Here is a 21,295-nt window from a genome sequence, read left to right on the forward strand (position 1 = left end):
CCATGCTGATGCTGCAATGCTCAACAGATTTGTGAGCAAACTGCTGTTTTCTTTGATATATTAACATATTTAATTTATTTTTTATAAGGTGCCTATCCTGTTAGTGGAAGGAAATTAATTATGTTTTTATAATGAAAAAAGCCAATTATAAAACTTACGTTCAATTAAACGTCTCCATAAATGCTACTAAACACAACCCAAATATAACCCATCATAATCCTCACAGTTTTAGGAGAATCAACCAGTCAAAAGGCACTACGAAGGACTGAATGGCTGCTGCCTCAGTCTCACACATAAGAGTAGAACAAAGAAATATATCTAGAGAGAAATACCACAAGGAGAGGCGACAGGATTGGCTTTGCTAACATGAACTAATCACCGAAAGAATTAAGAACAGAAACGTCAGGCTTTTGCTGTTGGAGCAGGTCGGCCAACGCTTCCGGCAAGTTCCATCAAGTATAGTGACGTAGTTGTACAGCACGATCCACCTCAGTCACATTCAGACACATTTCGAAATGAAAGCTTCTGCAGCCTCCAACTTAAATAGAGGAAATAATTCAGCTGACTGAGGCAGAAAATGGTTTGGCCTTTAATGGAAGCAAAAAGTCCAACTTGTGAACAACAGAACAAAGATGGAAATGTAAAGTCTGAGGAGCCGACAAGCACAGATGTGTTGTAGACATTTTATCACGCGTCATATGGTTTAAGTCATGCAACCAAACTGGAGGTAAAGGTTTGTCCTGACAGAGCTGCTGGGTTAGCAGTGACTGTGTGGAACAAGCTGTTCTGACTGCATGACACTTCCTGGAAACATGGAGCGGGTGAAGTCTGGCCACACCAAACCTCAGGTTTTATTCAATAAGAGAAATAAAACCTGCAGCTGTAAACCACACTGTTGTGGATTGTTTACAGAAATAAACATGTTTCTTTGTAAACAACCAGCTTTAATTTGAACTAATTCGGATTTTAATTCCCATTTATTTTATCTGAAGATTCTCTGTTTTATGTTACTCGCCTGTTGAATCCTGGTGAGTCCCCAAGATCACTCTGACAGCGAAGAAAAATTAGGAAATAAAACCAGGGTGGAGATCTTGTACCAGAAGGTGATCGGTGCCGCGGGAGCGCGCACAGCTGCTTGTTTCCGTGTTTTTCTCTTCCTCAGAGTCAAACACAAGCAGCCAGTCCAGCCACAGTTTGTCCACATCAGTGAAAGTTCAGAGCTTTGGTGAAGAGGTCTGTCAGTAAAAGCTGCTTTGCTGTTTGCAGGATTTAAGCCTCATGTTTGCATCTAACAACTAAATAAATGTGATGGCAGTTGATAGACTGCAGACCGGGTCTGATCATATGCCGCTGCTTAAAGTGGTGCTATGATGGTATTTGGAGTTTTCTGAGCTTTCTACAGTGTTACAGTGTTGAATCCTCATCAGACATGTGAACAACACTGTTTTTTATCACCTAAACGCAGGTTTGAGTTTGAGTTTGAGTTCCAGCACGCTCTCCGTTTGGTTTCCATGGCAACGAAAAACGCGTGGTTTTAGAGAGTTTTTTCTACGTGGAAATCCTTGTGACGTCCCGGGGGATAAGGTTGGGTGATTGGTTACCTTCTACTGGTTAACAAGGGCATGTACAAATACATCAGGCGGGTGGAAAACGTGGGATAAAGTTATTTCCAACGATGGCTGGTGAGTTTACCAAAGAGAGACATCCTGCTGCATTCGTTGCTGTGGGTTGCTGTTTTCCACTTCGTTTTCAGGCTCAGATTCAGGTTCCAACATGTAGGGCTGGATGCTATGTGTTGACATGGTATTTTGTTTTTTTATTGAGTTCATATGAGCCTAATCCTTCTGTTTATGAGATGTTACAATGATGGCGAAAGCAGGTGCGGTGCGCGGTCCCGATGTAGTGCAGTGGCGGGAGGCGGGGCTTAATGCGGAAGAGTCTCAATCCACTCGTTTTGCCCGCAGGCTGATCTGACAGCCTGAAGTAAATAAAGCCATTTGTGACAATAACTCCATCAATCCAAGCCCTTCTGGTCTCAGAAATAAAAATAAATTAGCCTGAAATTAGCCAGAATAGTTCCAGTTGAGCATTGATACGATTATTAAACTAATCAGTATACATCCCAAACATGGAGTCTTCATCAAGGAACGATCTGAGAACATCATGACAGCACGTCCCGTTCAGCCCTCACGCCTGACTTTCATCCTGCTGTGGGTGCAGACAGGTGCACCATGGCCCTGTCCACACCTGGAACACACACAGGGTGTGTCCTGCCAGGGCTTGACTGGAGCAGCAAGTGTGTGTGTGACCTGCACTTTGCACAGTAGAAATGTTTCTCTTCTTCATACACTTCTAAGAGGATTTTCCTGAGTGTCTCGTTGCCATGGAGACCAGTGATTCTGCGCTGGATTGCCAGGACTGGTCCAGGACTGGTTTCACCTGGCCTGGTGATCCATGTCTGCACGTCCCGGCTTGGTCTCCAGGCAGCCTGATCTGGACGAAGCCAGTTTCCTTATTTATCCCAGGTGTGTGTCTGAACACACCTCTGGATGTCTCCCAGAGAAAGGATGTCCTCAGGTGTCCATGCACCTTTTCATGGCTACAGGAGGAAAGACCTCCAGGTTAGATCAGTTTTAGTGGGAGTTTGTGAGGAATAACTGTCTCTTGTCATGTTTAATCAATGATTGGCGTATTTAGAATGGTTAGGTGGTAACTTGAGAAGTTTGTGTAAATATCTGAAAAACCTCCCATATAAATATGGGCGGTCCTTCTGGCCATTTGCTTGGTAAAGTTTCCTTCCTAAGTCCTGGCTGATGGTGCTCGTGGTGCTGCTGCCATCTGCTGGTCGTGACATGTCGGCTACGTCCAGGTGTCTGGAAACCAGATGCATGTCACAATCCTCATTTTGGTTTTTAAAATCACATCAAATTAATCTGCACTAAAAGTAATATATCAATAAAAAGCTAACGTGTCCACCCTGGTATATAAATCGTGATTGATCAATATAATAATATTTAACATATATTAACATTTTATTTATAGCCTATGGATTCAGTTTCAGGAGACATCATGTCTAAATGTCCCCAAACTACCGACATCATGGCTTATTTGTAAATACTGAACTCAAACAGGACAGGAGCTAAGACTGGAAACGAAGTAAAACCTGACACCAGTGTCTGTCAGTTGGAGGCTCAGTCAGAACAGATCACAGAGGACTCGCTGGGACGAGATCTAAACATGTTTATTTGTGGTTCCTAGAGTCTCAAAGAGCCGAGCAGGAGGCAGAGCCTTTGGTTATCAGGCCCCTCTCTTATGGAATAAGCTCCCAGTTAGTGTTAGGGAAGCAGACACCCTCCCCACCTTTAAGACTATGGCTGTGTCTCAATCAGCGCACTAACACTACTTCGCGCACTATGTTTCAGTGTGTTTACGCTGACTTTTGTGCCAAAAAACTCAGTGCACTGAAAGTACCCGGATGCTGCCCTAACCCCGCCCACAAATGCAGTGTGGAACGATGGACACTTCGCGCACTAAGTCGACGCCATTTTGCTGACGTAGCGGAAGAGGATGGACTTTCCATCAGTTTACCAGGTAAATAATGGCGGAGTTTAACGCCGGTCCAGGCGGGGATTCATTTGTATAAATGTAAGTATTTAATTATTCCGTTATGATTGTGATGTATACTGCAGCCTGCTAATCTATCCCTGACGACAGTTATGGATCTGACCATTTGTCAGACTCGGTAGTTAGCACCGTAGCTTAGCACACTGTTAGCAGTTTTTATCCGCTGTAGTGGACGTATACAGGTTATATGTGTTATAAATGATGAATGTTATAGGTTCTGTGTGTTCATTCATCCTTGCTGAACATCCAGATGAAGCATTGTGGTGTTTATAACGTAAACTATTAATACCGATATAGCGCCAGTTTTTAGAGCGCGGTCCGTTACTATGGTTACCACTGATGCCATAAATCTGCATCGTATCGTCAGATCTGAACTGCTGAGACTGAACGAGAAAATATAGATATAAAATAAACATAGTAGTGAATTTAGTTGGTTTGATTATTAGAGTGCAAAGTGTGTAACTTTCTTCTGCACCTCGTCTGTCCCTGATTGAAAATTGATCGAGTGTGTGTGTGAGTGTGTGTGTGTGTTTAGTTTACGTTGTAGTTGGTGTCATGTAATATTTACTGAATGTTTTGTGTGTTTTGTGTATGGTAATAAATTAATCATTACAAAATATTTAATTATATTAGAAAAATGTAAAGAGAAGTTCATTGTAGATCTTCATCATATAGAGACACACAATTTGTTTCCCATTCGCCAAATTATTTATTGTTTAGATATAAATGCAGTCATGATCTGGGGAGTAACACATCATTACCATCCTCTGCCTCTCATCAGCCTCACAGACGGTTCCTGGAGATGCTGCTGGTTCTCCTGCTGGTTGTTCCCCAGCTGCCCTCCTGACATCTTCATCATCATCATCATCATCATCATCATCTGGCTCCAGAAGGTCACCGCTGCTCATGCAGATGTTGTGGAGGACGGTGGACGTGCTTCACCTCCTTCCAGAGCCTTTAGGAAGACGGGCCTCCGCCCGGTCTCTGGGATCCTGAAAGACGGACCTCCACCTGGTCTCTAGGGTCCTGAAAGACGGACCTCCACCTGGTCTCTAGGGTCCTGAAAGACGGACCTCCACCTGGTCTCTAGGATCCTGAAAGACGGACCTCCGCCTGGTCTCTAGGGTCCTGAAAGACGGACCTCCACCTGGTCTCTAGGATCCTGAAAGACGGACCTCCGCCTGGTCTCTAGGATCCTGAAAGACGGACCTCCGCCTGGTCTCTAGGATCCTGAAAGACGGACCTCCGCCTGGTCTCTAGGATCCTGAAAGACGGACCTCCGCCTGGTCTCTAGGATCCTGAAAGACGGACCTCCGCCTGGTCTCTAGGATCCTGAAAGACGGACCTCCGCCTGGTCTCTAGGATCCTGAAAGACGGACCTCCGCCTGGTCTCTAGGATCCTGAAAGACGGACCTCCGCCTGGTCTCTAGGATCCTGAAAGACGGACCTCCGCCTGGTCTCTAGGATCCTGAAAGACGGACCTCCGCCTGGTCTCTAGGATCCTGAAAGACGGACCTCCGCCTGGTCTCTAGGATCCTGAAAGACGGACCTCCGCCTGGTCTCTAGGGTCCTGAAAGACGGACCTCCACCTGGTCTCTGGGATCCTGAAAGACGGACCTCCACCTGGTCTCTGGGATCCTGAAAGACGGACCTCCACCTGGTCTCTAGGGTCCTGAAAGACGGACCTCCACCTGGTCTCTAGGGTCCTGAAAGACGGACCTCCACCTGGTCTCTAGGGTCCTGAAAGACGGACCTCCACCTGGTCTCTAGGATCCTGAAAGACGGACCTCCACCTGGTCTCTAGGGTCCTGAAAGACGGACCTCCACCTGGTCTCTAGGATCCTGAAAGACGGACCTCCGCCTGGTCTCTAGGGTCCTGAAAGACGGACCTCCGCCTGGTCTCTAGGATCCTGAAAGACGGACCTCCGCCTGGTCTCTAGGATCCTGAAAGACGGACCTCCGCCTGGTCTCTAGGATCCTGAAAGACGGACCTCCGCCTGGTCTCTAGGATCCTAAAAGACGGACCTCCGCCTGGTCTCTAGGGTCCTGAAAGACGGACCTCCGCCTGGTCTCTAGGGTACTGAAAGACGGACCTCCGCCTGGTCTCTAGGATCCTGAAAGACGGACCTCCGCCTGGTCTCTAGGATCCTGAAAGACGGACCTCCGCCTGGTCTCTAGGATCCTGAAAGACGGACCTCCGCCTGGTCTCTAGGGTCCTGAAAGACGGACCTCCGCCTGGTCTCTAGGGTCCTGAAAGACGGACCTCCGCCTGGTCTCTAGGATCCTAAAAGACGGACCTCCGCCTGGTCTCTAGGATCCTGAAAGACGGACCTCCGCCTGGTCTCTAGGATCCTGAAAGACGGACCTCCGCCTGGTCTCTAGGGTCCTGAAAGACGGACCTCCGCCTGGTCTCTAGGATCCTAAAAGACGGACCTCCGCCTGGTCTCTAGGATCCTAAAAGACGGACCTCCGCCTGGTCTCTAGGATCCTAAAAGACGGACCTCCGCCTGGTCTCTAGGATCCTGAAAGACGGACCTTCGCCTGGTCTCTAGGATTCTAAAAGACGGACCTCCGCCTGGTCTCTAGGATCCTAAAAGACGGACCTCCGCCTGGTCTCTAGGATCCTAAAAGACGGACCTCCGCCTGGTCTCTAGGATCCTAAAAGACGGACCTCCGCCTGGTCTCTAGGATCCTAAAAGACGGACCTCCGCCTGGTCTCTAGGATCCTAAAAGACGGACCTCCGCCTGGTCTCTAGGATCCTAAAAGACGGACCTCCGCCTGGTCTCTAGGATCCTAAAAGACGGACCTTCGCCTGGTCTCTAGGATCCTAAAAGACGGACCTTCGCCTGGTCTCTAGGATCCTAAAAGACGGACCTTCGCCTGGTCTCTAGGATCCTGAAAGACGGACCTCCACCTGGTCTCTAGGGTCCTGAAAGACGGACCTCCACCTGGTCTCTAGGGTCCTGAAAGACGGACCTCCACCTGGTCTCTAGGATCCTGAAAGACGGACCTCCACCTGGTCTCTAGGATCCTGAAAGACGGACCTCCACCTGGTCTCTAGGATCCTGAAAGACGGACCTCCACCTGGTCTCTGGGATCCTGAAAGACGGACCTCCACCTGGTCTCTGGGATCCTGAAAGACGGACCTCCACCTGGTCTCTGGGATCCTGAAAGACGGACCTCCACCTGGTCTCTGGGACCCTGAAAGACGGACCTCCACCTGGTCTCTGGGACCCTGAAAGACGGACCTCCGCCTGGTCTCTGGGACCCTGAAAGACGGACCTCCGCCTGGTCTCTGGGACCCTGAAAGACGGACCTCCGCCTGGTCTCTGGGACCCTGAAAGACGGACCTCCGCCTGGTCTCTGGGACCCTGAAAGACGGACCTCCACCTGGTCTCTGGGACCCTGAAAGACGGACCTCCACCTGGTCTCTGGGACCCTGAAAGACGGACCTCCACCTGGTCTCTGGGACCCTGAAAGACGGACCTCCACCTGGTCTCTGGGACCCTGAAAGACGGACCTCCACCTGGTCTCTGGGACCCTGAAAGACGGACCTCCACCTGGTCTCTGGGACCCTGAAAGACGGACCTCCACCTGGTCTCTGGGACCCTGAAAGACGGACCTCCACCTGGTCTCCGGGGTCCTGAAAGACGGACCTCCACCTGGTCTCCGGGGTCCTGAAAGACGGACCTCCACCTGGTCTCTAGGACCCTGAAAGACGGACCTCCACCTGGTCTCTAGGACCCTGAAAGACGGACCTCCACCTGGTCTCTAGGAACCTGAAAGACGGACCTCCACCTGGTCTCTAGGATCCTGAAAGACGGACCTCCACCTGGTCTCTAGGGTCCTGAAAGACCTCCACCTGGTCTCTAGGATCCTGAAAGACGGACCTCCACCTGGTCTCTAGGATCCTGAAAGACGGACCTCCACCTGGTCTCTAGGATCCTGAAAGACGGACCTCCACCTGGTCTCTAGGATCCTGAAAGACGGACCTCCACCTGGTCTCTAGGATCCTGAAAGACGGACCTCCACCTGGTCTCTGGGACCCTGAAAGACGGACCTCCACCTGGTCTCTAGGGTCCTGAAAGACGGACCTCCACCTGGTCTCTAGGGTCCTGAAAGACGGACCTCCACCTGGTCTCTAGGGTCCTGAAAGACGGACCTCCACCTGGTCTCTGGGACCCTGAAAGACGGACCTCCACCTGGTCTCTGGGACCCTGAAAGACGGACCTCCACCTGGTCTCTAGGATCCTGAAAGACGGACCTCCACCTGGTCTCTAGGACCCTGAAAGACGGACCTCCACCTGGTCTCTAGGACCCTGAAAGACGGACCTCCACCTGGTCTCTAGGACCCTGAAAGACGGACCTCCACCTGGTCTCTGGGACCCTGAAAGACGGACCTCCACCTGGTCTCTGGGACCCTGAAAGACGGACCTCCACCTGGTCTCTGGGACCCTGAAAGACGGACCTCCACCTGGTCTCCGGGGTCCTGAAAGACGGACCTCCACCTGGTCTCCGGGGTCCTGAAAGACGGACCTCCACCTGGTCTCTAGGACCCTGAAAGACGGACCTCCACCTGGTCTCTAGGACCCTGAAAGACGGACCTCCACCTGGTCTCTAGGACCCTGAAAGACGGACCTCCACCTGGTCTCTAGGATCCTGAAAGACGGACCTCCACCTGGTCTCTAGGGTCCTGAAAGACCTCCACCTGGTCTCTAGGATCCTGAAAGACGGACCTCCACCTGGTCTCTAGGGTCCTGAAAGACCTCCACCTGGTCTCTAGGATCCTGAAAGACGGACCTCCACCTGGTCTCTAGGATCCTGAAAGACGGACCTCCACCTGGTCTCTAGGATCCTGAAAGACGGACCTCCACCTGGTCTCTGGGACCCTGAAAGACGGAGGTCCACCTGGTCTCTAGGGTCCTGAAAGACGGACCTCCACCTGGTCTCTAGGGTCCTGAAAGACGGACCTCCGCCTGGTCTCTAGGATCCTGAAAGACGGACCTCCGCCTGGTCTCTAGGATCCTGAAAGACCTCTCCACACACACCTGGCTTCTGACAGGCAGCAGGTGAAGCGAGCTTGCAGGTGGGTTCAGACAGGCTGCCTGAGGAGCGTCATGAGGAAGATGGACCGCTACAAGCAGGAGGAGATTCAATAAAGGATTCAATAAAATGTTTCTGTAACAACTTTGCTGCATCTCTGTGTCTGAGCATCTTCTTTACAGCATTACATTCCCTACATTATCATTTATAATAACTTTCCTGTTGCCAGATGTGCACAGCATCAGAGTAAACACCAGTTAAAACACATGTGTTTCATGTAAAGGACATTTTTATACTGACAATATCTTTGCATATTTAAAAGCTGTTTTATTGTTTTAATTTGCACTTTATTGTACTAATAAGCTTGTGGGAGACATGCAGAGACACATGACAGTCTGGTGTTACTTTGTATTAATAACTGAGATAGATCACTCTAGTGTAGGCCATAATATATGATGATATGATACATAAAGTTATGTTTGCTGGATTTGTTTATTTATTTATTACAACTTCTTAAAAAGAATTTAGTGGGACGATCCGTCTCTGAAACGATGAGCCAATAATGAAGCGGGACTGGCAACAGGTCCGTACTCTGGGTACGTATGCAGGCGGGTCATACACGTTAGAAATAAATAAATATACGTACCAACTCATGTTCAGCCAATCAGAGGAGGATCCTTCGTCACCTTTAATGCGATGGAGTTTCATGAGAAACAAATTCATTCTCGTAATTTAGCGCTTTGTTTTACTTTTGGTGGCAGAATAATTGTGGTCAAATGCGAGTTCGTCACTACCGGTTAGTGCTCCACGTCCATGTTCCATTTGGGACAGTACTAACCCACCGTAGTGAGCACTACAGAGAAAAGTGCGTCGTGCACACTACGCACTACATTCCAGTGCACTAATGAATTGAGACACAGCTGAAGACTTATCTTTTTGATAAGTCCTATAGCTAGGGATGGTTAGCATCCCTTAGTTATGCTGCTATAGGTTTAAACTGCTGAGGGACATTTCCTGATACACTGAGCTTCTTTCTTTTTATCTCTCTCTTTGATCCCCCCCCCCCCATAACAGTGTAGCATCATTAACATGTATGTCTCCTGTCTCAGCAGGTCTCCCTGGCCGGGAGTAGCAGTTCCTGTTGTCTGTTGTCTTTCTGTCCTCTTCCCCCCACACAGCAGAGGCAGATGGCTGCCTGTCCTGAGCCGGGTTCTGCCGGAGGTTTCCTTCCTGTTAAAAGGGAGTTTTTTCCTTCCCACTGTCGCCAGTGTGCTTGCTCAGGATGGGAGATTGAGTTGGACTCAACTCAATCTGTTGGTTTCCTTATATAGACTGTTATGAATTGGCCTTCATTATGTTTTCCCCTCTGTCTGTAAAGCGTCTTGAGATGGCATTGCCGTGATTTGACGCTATAAAAATAAAGTTGAATTGAACAGAAGTAGCATAAATACGTAACCCATGAAACCAAGTAGTATAAATACACAGAAGACCCAGGTGGAATGACTGATGGAGGAAACATGGCGGGACGGGAAGAAAAGGAAAACTACTGAATAAAAAGGGAAACACGAGACGACACAAAGCCCTCATCACGACATGAACTTCTTCCTTTGCTGATTTTGGGTAAAACGGTGCGTTTAGTTGCCCCATGGAGACAAAAAGCACTTTGAATGATTTCTACGTTTTCGGCGATGTGAGGAGAATACCTGCAGGAAGGACAGGAATGTGTCACAGCTCTGCACACCTGGACCAATCAGAGCGCTGGCTGCGTTTCCTCCTGTGGGCGGGAACAGATGTCCTGGAGAGAAGAAAGCTGCTGAACTTTGACTGTGCAGTGACTGAGTACAGCTGGACACACACACACACACACACACACACCCCTGTTCCTCACCTGGACAGGTAAGAGTGTCACGGTTTTACAGCGATGAACAGTGGTGTGTGATACTGGTTCTAAAGACCACCAAAGACACTGGGGTCTGGACCTCCTCGCTGTACGACATGAGCAAAATAAAGGCTGTTGTGCTGAGAAGTCTGTAGTGAAGAGCAGACTGATTCCTCCCATAGCTGCTGCTTATAGAACTGATCGTCCACTTAATCCAGGGGCGCAGCCAACATTTTAGGAGAGGGGGACAGATTGCCTAGATCTATAGAATGATCTATCATCCTCTTGCATTCAGTCAAAACCTTATTTGTAGAGCACTTTCACATACCAGCAGATGACCAAAGAGCTGCACAGGTAAAATAAGTCAATAGCATAAAGAAAACAATTGAAAGACAAGGACCAGTGTTGCCAGATTTGGCGGTTTTCCACCCATTTGGGCCACTTTGTTCCACCAGGCAGGGGGGGAAATGCGCCGGGCGAGTGTATGACATTTGGGCTGCTGTTGCCCAATGGCAGGTTTTTAGGATTGATTTTTTTTTTTCCTTTTTAGTATTGTGGTCTGCAGGGCGTGAGGTTGCCCGCGTGCCAGGCACGGGATTGGTCTGTCCAAGACAGACTTGGTAATAGAGCTTCCGTGATTGGTCACTTCCCATAGTGAGATACCTCACTCAGTTCTCAGAGAACTGGGGTTGCCATAGTAACCAAACCTTTCCCGCACTGTGGAAAGAGCTGCTAGCGTCCCTAGTGACATTAACCATAGCAATGGTGTGTTTTGCAACATTTGTAGCCTAATTGGTTGATTTACTGCGCTCTTGGTTGCAATAAAATATTTGTCAACCATTTATCTGTAGCCATTTGTTTTCTATTGTCTAAATATTTTACGGTTTTACACAGGTGTCTGGCAACTTCGTGGTTTGGGCTGGTTTTAAGCTATGATTGGGCTGGAAACTGTCAATCTGGCAACACTGCAAAGGACAGGAAAGACGCAGTGGTCCTGCTCTCTGGAGTTTAGGCAAAGTAAAAAGATGAGTTTAAGAAACTTCAGTTGCATCTGTCCTTAGCAGCTAAAGAAGCACATAACTAACCAGCACAGGACCAGGGAACCAACGTTAGCTCTTTTAAAATGATGGAACTCTAAAGTCAAAATCTAAAGCTGCTAAACTGGTTGAGTTGACAGAAGGACCCTGGAGCGTCTACAGGGAGAGTAGTCAGATATTATGTGCCAAATGACACTGAAAACAGAAAGTTCTGTAGAACACCGTTCCTGTTTAAATAGATCAGCGCTAAAAACATGGAAGTGACACCGCAACAGGCTGATAAGCTGCATCATTTAATATGAAGTAGTGACAGTAACATTAATATGTTGTTTTTAAATCACAATGACGACAGCACAGATGTCTCTATCAGTTAAACAGATTATGAATAATCCCTGCTGCCTGGTACAGCAGTCAGATTGTATTTGCAAATAAATGGATAAATGTGGCAAGAGGAGAGAGGCATGTGGGCTCTCGTTTACGACAACGCCACCTTCTGAATTTCACCCAAGAATTATTTCACACAACTCAAGTTTGTCTACTAAACAACAGACTCCAACTTTACAAGTTTGGACAATTAAAACTAAAATGTAGCACCAATTAAAAACTTGCAGGAGAGGCTGTGGAGAAATGGGGGTTAAAACCAGGGGGACATCTCAAACTAAAATCACCCCACACACAAACTCACCATCACGCACAAGCACACAGTGCCACCCCAACCGCAAGGTGCAGAAGACAACACGAGATGTGACCAAAGAAAGAAATATAAAAAGAAGCAGCTCCAGAATTACTCACTCTGAGATCAACAGTGAACTTTAAAAAAAAAAAAAAAAGTAATCTTCCCCACAAAAGGTAAAGCTGGGGGAGGGGGGGAATCGTCCTCACAACTGGACAGCGCAGACCAGTCAGTTTCCTCCACGCAGACCAGTCAGCCTGCAGATTCCTCTCGATTCCGTCCAAAGTATAGAAAAGACAGAGGCAAAGCAGCAGCCGTGTTCCAGCGGCCCACTTCACGAGCCACAGCCCAGCAACTTGTTAGGCTTTTATCAGCCAGGCCTTCAGTCCCTGTGGTGCACGGAACAACAGGTCAGTCATACAGAGCAATACTAAAATATATACTCTAGTAATCACTTACCGATCAGACATCCTCCCAGTCAGCGGAGAGCGGAGCAAAAAGCTTGATGCTTTTCCCCCCACGGTGAACAGACCTAATGAAATGAAATACTTTAATCCCAACCACCGCACCATTTAACAAACTGACTGACCAGTTCTCTGTACTCTGCTTCTTGTCCATCCCTGATACACCCCACAACTGCAGAGTCATCAGAGTATTTCTGCAGATGACAGGACTCAAGAGTTGTACTGGAAGTCTGAGGTGTACAGAGGGAAGAGGAATGGCCAGAGTACAGTTCCTTGTGGTGCACCAGTGCTGCTGACCTCCATCTCAGACACACAACCTTTCAGTCTCACAAACTGGGGTCTGTTTGTGAGGTAGTCATAGATCCAGGTGGTTGTGGAGGTATCCACCTGGAATTTATGGAGCTTCTCACATAACAAAGCAGGCTGAATGGTATTAAAAGCACTGAGAAATGAAAGAACATGACCTTTCTTGTAGATGTAGTCAGTGTTGCATTTCCAGTCCAATAATAATAATAATAATAATAATAATAATAAAACATTTGGAAAATAGGGCCCTGCCATACTTCATATGGCGAGGACCCTAATAATAATAATAATACACCCATTTAATAATCACTCAGACCTGATCATCGATAGAGAATTCAGACCTACCAGTAACGAACTGATCAGCAGGGGTGAAGGAGACACACAAAGGGATTTATCTGGAGGAAGGTCAGCCAGCAGAAATGTGCACTCAGGTATTTTCAGAATGATACTGCTGTGTGCAGCACTTCCTTTATACCAGTCAGCCAGGTGCTGATCAGACTGACCACCAAGTGCCAACACCTGGAGAGGTTCTCTCACCACATAAACAAATACTGTCTTTTAAATGACAGATAAACTGCATCTGTGTAAGTATTTCCTTTTTGAACTAAGGGAAGCAAAGACTACAGGCTCTCCCAAAAAACTATGTTACAAATTAACATAATGCTTGAGGGGTTGGCCGTACCTAAATAAATAAAAATGAATTAACTAAACATACAGAAGTAAAAGTGAAATTGTTGTAGAATTTAATCCCAAAATCCCTGTAATGCTATGAATATTTCCTCTCAGTCAGTTATAACAGAGACGTTCCTTACACCTCTTCTCTTCAGCTTGTATCGCCTCCCTGTGGGTCAAATAATCCAGAACTTTAACATCAATGATCACAGTTATGCAGACGACACGCAGCTGTATGTGTCCTTGTCCCCAGAAGACCACAGTCCAGTAGACCTACTGTGTTTGGAGCAAGTAAACACCAAGATGAGAGAGAATTTCCTTCAGTTACATGAAGACAAAAGTGAGATGATTCTGTTTGGTAACAAAGAGAAGAAGGTCAGCGTTGGTAAAAACTGACCTGATAGATTAAAAACCTGCTGAGAGTGCAGTATAGACCAGAACTCTTCCATCCAATGACTAGTCCAGACCAGAGTCCAGACCAGAGTCCAGACCAGAGGCCAGACCAGAGACCAGACGAGAGTCCGGACCAGAGACCAGACCAGATTCCAGACCAGAGGCCAGACCAGAGACCAGACGAGAGTCCGGACCAGAGACCAGACCAGATTCCAGACCAGAGTCCAGACCAGAAACTAGACCAGAGGCCAGAATAGAGACTAGACCAGAGTCCAGACCAGAGACTAGAACAGATCCAGACCAAAGTCCAGACCAGAGACCAGACCAGATTCCAGACCAGAGTCCAGACCAGAAACTAGACCAGAGGCCAGAATAGAGACTAGACCAGAGACTAGACGAGAGTCCGGACCAGAGACCAGACGAGAGTCCGGACCAGAGACCAGACCAGAGTCCAGACCAGAGACCAGACGAGAGTCCGGACCAGAGACCAGAACTGATTCCAGACCAGAGTCCAGACCAGACCAGACGCCAGACCAGAGCCCTGACCAGAGTCCAGACCAGACCAGAGTCCAGACCAGAGACCAGACCAGAGACCAGATCAGAGTCCAGACCAGATTCCAGAACAGAGACTAGAACAGGGTCTAGACCAAAGTCTAGACCAGAATCCAGACAACAGACCAGACCTGATTCCAGACCAAATTTCAGTACAGAGTCCAGACCAGAGTCCAGACCAGACCAAAGTCCAGACCAGAATCCAGACAACAGACCAGACCTGATTCCAGACCAAATTTATGTACAGAGACCAGACCAGAGACCAGAACTGATTCCAGACCAGAGTCCAGACCAGAGACTAGACCAGAGTCCAGACCAGAGACCAGACCAGAGTCCAGACCAGAGTCCAGACCAGAGACCAGACCAGAGTCCAGATCAGAGTCCAGACCAGATTCCAGACCAGAGACTAGAACAGGGTCTAGACCAAAGTCCAGACCAGAATCCAGACAACAGACCAGACCTGATTCCAGACCAAATTTCAGTACAGAGTCCAGACCAGAGGCCAGAGGAGAGTCCAGTCCAAAGACCAGACCAGAGTCCAGACCAGACCAGAGTCCAGACCAGAGTCCAGACCAGACCAGACGCCAGACCACAGCCCTGACCAGAGTCCAGACCAGAAACTAGACCAGAGGCCAGAATAGAGACTAGACCAGAGTCCAGACCAGAGGCCAGACCAGAGACTAGAACAGATCCAGACCAAAGTCCAGACCAGAGACCAGACCAGATTCCAGACCAGAGTCCAGACCAGAGTCCAGACCAGAGGCCAGACCAGAGACAAGAACTGATTCCAGACCAGAGTCCAGACCAGAGACTAGACCAGAGTCCAGACCAAAGTCCAGACCAGAGTCTAGACCAGAGACTAGACCAAAGTCCAGAAAAGGCCAGAGACCAGACCAGAGTCCAGACCAGAGGCCAGACCAGAGACCAGACGAGAGTCCGGACCAGAGACCAGACCAGATTCCAGACCAGAGTCCAGACCAGAAACTAGACCAGAGGCCAGAATAGAGACTAGACCAGAGTCCAGACCAGAGTCCAGACCAGAGACTAGAACAGATCCAGACCAAAGTCCAGACCAGAGACCGGACCAGATTCCAGACCAGAGTCCAGACCAGACCAGACGCCAGACCAGAGCCCTGACCAGAGTCCAGACCAGACCAGAGTCCAGACCAGAGTCCAGACCAGAGTCCAGACCAGACAAGAGTCCAGACCAGAGTTCAGACCAGAGACCAGACCAGATTCCAGACCAGAGTCCAGACCAGACCAGACGCCAGACCAGAGCCCTGACCAGAGTCCAGACCAGACCAGAGTCCAGACCAGACAAGAGTCCAGACCAGAGTTCAGACCAGAGACCAGACCAGATTCCAGACCAGAGTCCAGACCAGACCAGAGTCCAGACCAGAGTCCAGACCAGAGTCCAGACCAGACAAGAGTCCAGACCAGAGTTCAGACCAGAGACCAGACCAGATTCCAGACCAGAGTCCAGACCAGACCAGACGCCAGACCAGAGCCCTGACCAGAGTCCAGACCAGACCAGAGTCTAGACCAGAGACTAGACCAAAGTCCAGACAAGACCAGAGACCAGACCAGAGTCCACACCAAAGTCCAGACCAGAGACTAGACCAAAGTCCAGACAAGACCAGAGACCAGACCAGAGTCCAGACCAGAGGCCAGACCAAAATCCAGACAACAGACCAGACCTGATTCCAGACCAAATTTCAGTACAGAGTCCAGACCAGAGGCCAGAGGAGAGTCCAGTCCAAAGACCAGACCAGAGTCCAGACCAGAGACTAGAACAGATCCAGACCAAAGTCCAGACCAGAGACCGGACCAGATTCCAGACCAGAGTCCAGACCAGACCAGACGCCAGACCAGAGCCCTGACCAGAGTCCAGACCAGACCAGAGTCCAGACCAGAGTCCAGACCAGAGTCCAGACCAGACAAGAGTCCAGACCAGAGTTCAGACCAGAGACCAGACCAGATTCCAGACCAGAGTCCAGACCAGACCAGACGCCAGACCAGAGCCCTGACCAGAGTCCAGACCAGACCAGAGTCCAGACCAGAGACTAGACCAAAGTCCAGACAAGACCAGAGACCAGACCAGAGTCCACACCAAAGTCCAGACCAGAGACTAGACCAAAGTCCAGACAAGACCAGAGACCAGACCAGAGTCCAGACCAGAGGCCAGACCAGAGACCAGACGAGAGTCCGGACCAGAGACCAGACCAGATTCCAGACCAGACTCCAGACCAGAAACTAGACCAGAGGCCAGAATAGAGACTAGACCAGAGTCCAGACCAGAGACTAGAACAGATCCAGACCAAAGTCCAGACCAGAGACCAGACCAGATTCCAGACCAGAGCCCGACCAGAAACTAGACCAGAGGCCAGAATAGAGACTAGACCAGAGACTAGACGAAAGTCCGGACCAGAGACCAGACGAGAGTCCGGACCAGAGACCAGACCAGATTCCAGACCAGAGTCCAGACCAGACCAGACGCCAGACCAGAGCCCTGACCAGAGTCCAGACCAGACCAGAGTCCAGACCAGAGACTAGACCAAAGTCCAGACAAGACCAGAGACCAGACCAGAGTCCAGACCAGAAGCCAGACCAGAGACCAGACGAGAGTCCGGACCAGAGACCAGACCAGATTCCAGACCAGAGTCCAGACCAGAAACTAGACCAGAGGCCAGAATAGAGACTAGACCAGAGTCCAGACCAGAGACTAGAACAGATCCAGACCAAAGTCCAGACCAGAGACCAGACCAGATTCCAGACCAGAGTCCAGACCAGAAACTAGACCAGAGGCCAGAATAGAGACTAGACGAGAGACTAGACGAAAGTCCGGACCAGAGACCAGACGAGAGTCCGGACCAGAGACCAGAACTGATTCCAGACCAGAGTCCAGACCAGACCAGACGCCAGACCAGAGCCCTGACCAGAGTCCAGACCAGACCAGAGTCCAGACCAGAGTCCAGACCAGACAAGAGTCCAGACCAGAGTTCAGACCAGAGACCAGACCAGATTCCAGACCAGAGTCCAGACCAGACCAGACGCCAGACCAGAGCCCTGACCAGAGTCCAGACCAGACCAGAGTCCAGACCAGAGACTAGACCAAAGTCCAGACAAGACCAGAGACCAGACCAGAGTCCAGACCAGAGGCCAGACCAGAGACCAGACGAGAGTCCGGACCAGAGACCAGACCAGAGGCCAGCATATAGACTAGACCAGAGTCCAGACCAGAGACTAGAACAGATCCAGACCAAAGCCCAGACCAGAGACCAGACCAGATTCCAGACCAGAGTCCAGACCAGAAACTAGACCAGAGGACAGAATAGAGACTACACCAGAGACTAGACGAGAGTCCGGACCAGAGACCAGACCAGAGTCCAGACCAGAGACCAGACGAGAGTCCGGACCAGAGACCAGAACTGATTCCAGACCAGAGTCCAGACCAGACCAGACGCCAGACCAGAGCCCTGACCAGAGTCCAGACCAGACCAGAGTCCAGACCAGAGACCAGACCAGAGACCAGATCAGAGTCCAGACCAGATTCCAGAACAGAGACTAGAACAGGGTCTAGACCAAAGTCTAGACCAGAATCCAGACAACAGACCAGACCTGATTCCAGACCAAATTTCAGTACAGAGTCCAGACCAGAGTCCAGACCAGACCAAAGTCCAGACCAGAATCCAGACAACAGACCAGACCTGATTCCAGACCAAATTTATGTACAGAGACCAGACCAGAGACCAGAACTGATTCCAGACCAGAGTCCAGACCAGAGACTAGACCAGAGTCCAGACCAGAGACCAGACCAGAGTCCAGACCAGAGTCCAGACCAGAGACCAGACCAGAGTCCAGATCAGAGTCCAGACCAGATTCCAGACCAGAGACTAGAACAGGGTCTAGACCAAAGTCCAGACCAGAATCCAGACAACAGACCAGACCTGATTCCAGACCAAATTTCAGTACAGAGTCCAGACCAGAGGCCAGAGGAGAGTCCAGTCCAAAGACCAGAGCCCTGACTCCAGACCAGACAAGAGTCCAGACCAGAGTCCAGACCAGACCAGACGCCAGACCACAGCCCTGACCAGAGTCCAGACCAGAAACTAGACCAGAGGCCAGAATAGAGACTAGACCAGAGTCCAGACCAGAGGCCAGACCAGAGACTAGAACAGATCCAGACCAAAGTCCAGACCAGAGACCAGACCAGATTCCAGACCAGAGGCCCGACCAGAAACTAGACCAGAGGCCAGAATAGAGACTAGACCAGAGACTAGACGAAAGTCCGGACCAGAGACCAGACGAGAGTCCGGACCAGAGACCAGACCAGATTCCAGACCAGAGTCCAGACCAGACCAGACGCCAGACCAGAGCCCTGACCAGAGTCCAGACCAGACCAGAGTCCAGACCAGAGACTAGACCAAAGTCCAGACAAGACCAGAGACCAGACCAGAGTCCAGACCAGAAGCCAGACCAGAGACCAGACGAGAGTCCGGACCAGAGACCAGACCAGATTCCAGACCAGAGTCCAGACCAGAAACTAGACCAGAGGCCAGAATAGAGACTAGACCAGAGTCCAGACCAGAGACTAGAACAGATCCAGACCAAAGTCCAGACCAGAGACCAGACCAGATTCCAGACCAGAGTCCAGACCAGAAACTAGACCAGAGGCCAGAATAGAGACTAGACGAGAGACTAGACGAAAGTCCGGACCAGAGACCAGACGAGAGTCCGGACCAGAGACCAGAACTGATTCCAGACCAGAGTCCAGACCAGACCAGACGCCAGACCAGAGCCCTGACCAGAGTCCAGACCAGACCAGAGTCCAGACCAGAGTCCAGACCAGACAAGAGTCCAGACCAGAGTTCAGACCAGAGACCAGACCAGATTCCAGACCAGAGTCCAGACCAGACCAGACGCCAGACCAGAGCCCTGACCAGAGTCCAGACCAGACCAGAGTCCAGACCAGAGACTAGACCAAAGTCCAGACAAGACCAGAGACCAGACCAGAGTCCAGACCAGAGGCCAGACCAGAGACCAGACGAGAGTCCGGACCAGAGACCAGACCAGAGGCCAGAATAGAGACTAGACCAGAGTCCAGACCAGAGACTAGAACAGATCCAGACCAAAGCCCAGACCAGAGACCAGACCAGATTCCAGACCAGAGTCCAGACCAGAAACTAGACCAGAGGACAGAATAGAGACTACACCAGAGACTAGACGAGAGTCCGGACCAGAGACCAGACCAGAGTCCAGACCAGAGACCAGACGAGAGTCCGGACCAGAGTCCAGAACTGATTCCAGACCAGAGTCCAGACCAGACCAGACGCCAGACCAGAGCCCTGACCAGAGTCCAGACCAGACCAGAGTCCAGACCAGAGACCAGACCAGAGACCAGATCAGAGTCCAGACCAGATTCCAGAACAGAGACCAGATCAGAGTCCAGACCAGATTCCAGAACAGAGACTAGAACAGGGTCTAGACCAAAGTCTAGACCAGAATCCAGACAACAGACCAGACCTGATTCCAGACCAATTTCAGTACAGAGTCCAGACCACGGTCCAGACCAGAGTCCAGACCAGACCAAAGTCCAGACCAGAATCCAGAGACCAGACCAGACCTGATTCCACGCCAAATTTCAGTACAGAGTCCAGACCAGAGTCCAGACCAGAGTCCAGACCAGACAAGAGTCCAGACCAGAGTTCAGACCAGAGACCAGACCAGATTCCAGACCAGAGTCCAGACCAGACCAGACGCCAGACCAGAGCCCTGACCAGAGTCCAGACCAGACCAGAGTCCAGACCAGAGACTAGACCAAAGTCCAGACAAGACCAGAGACCAGACCAGAGTCCAGACCAGAGGCCAGACCAGAGACCAGACGAGAGTCCGGACCAGAGACCAGACCAGATTCCAGACCAGAGTCCAGACCAGAAACTAGACCAGAGGCCAGAATAGAGACTAGACCAGAGTCCAGACCAGAGACTAGAACAGATCCAGACCAAAGTCCAGACCAGAGACCAGACCAGATTCCAGACCAGAGTCCAGACCAGAAACTAGACCAGAGGACAGAATAGAGACTACACCAGAGACTAGACGAGATTCCGGACCAGAGACCAGACGAGAGTCCGGACCAGAGACCAGACCAGAGTCCAGACCAGAGACCAGACGAGAGTCTGGACCAGAGTCCAGAACTGATTCCAGACCAGAGTCCAGACCAGACCAGACGCCAGACCAGAGCCCTGACCAGAGTCCAGACCAGACCAGAGTCCAGACCAGAGACCAGACCAGAGACCAGATCAGCGTCCAGACCAGATTCCAGAACAGAGACCAGATCAGAGTCCAGATCAGAGTCCAGACCAGATTCCAGAACAGAGACTAGAACAGGGTCTAGACCAGAATCCAGACAACAGACCAGACCTGATTCCAGACCAATTTCAGTACAGAGTCCAGACCAGAGTCCAGACCAGAGTCCAGACCAGACCAAAGTCCAGACCAGAATCCAGAGACCAGACCAGACCTGATTCCAGGCCAAATTTCAGTACAGAGTCCAGACCAGAGTCCAGACCAGAGTCCAGACCAGACAAGAGTCCAGACCAGAGTTCAGACCAGAGACCAGACCAGATTCCAGACCAGAGTCCAGACCAGACC

The sequence above is a fragment of the Telmatherina bonti genome, assembly GCF_933228915.1.
Source record: "Telmatherina bonti genome assembly, chromosome: 13".
NCBI lineage: Eukaryota > Metazoa > Chordata > Actinopteri > Atheriniformes > Telmatherinidae > Telmatherina > Telmatherina bonti.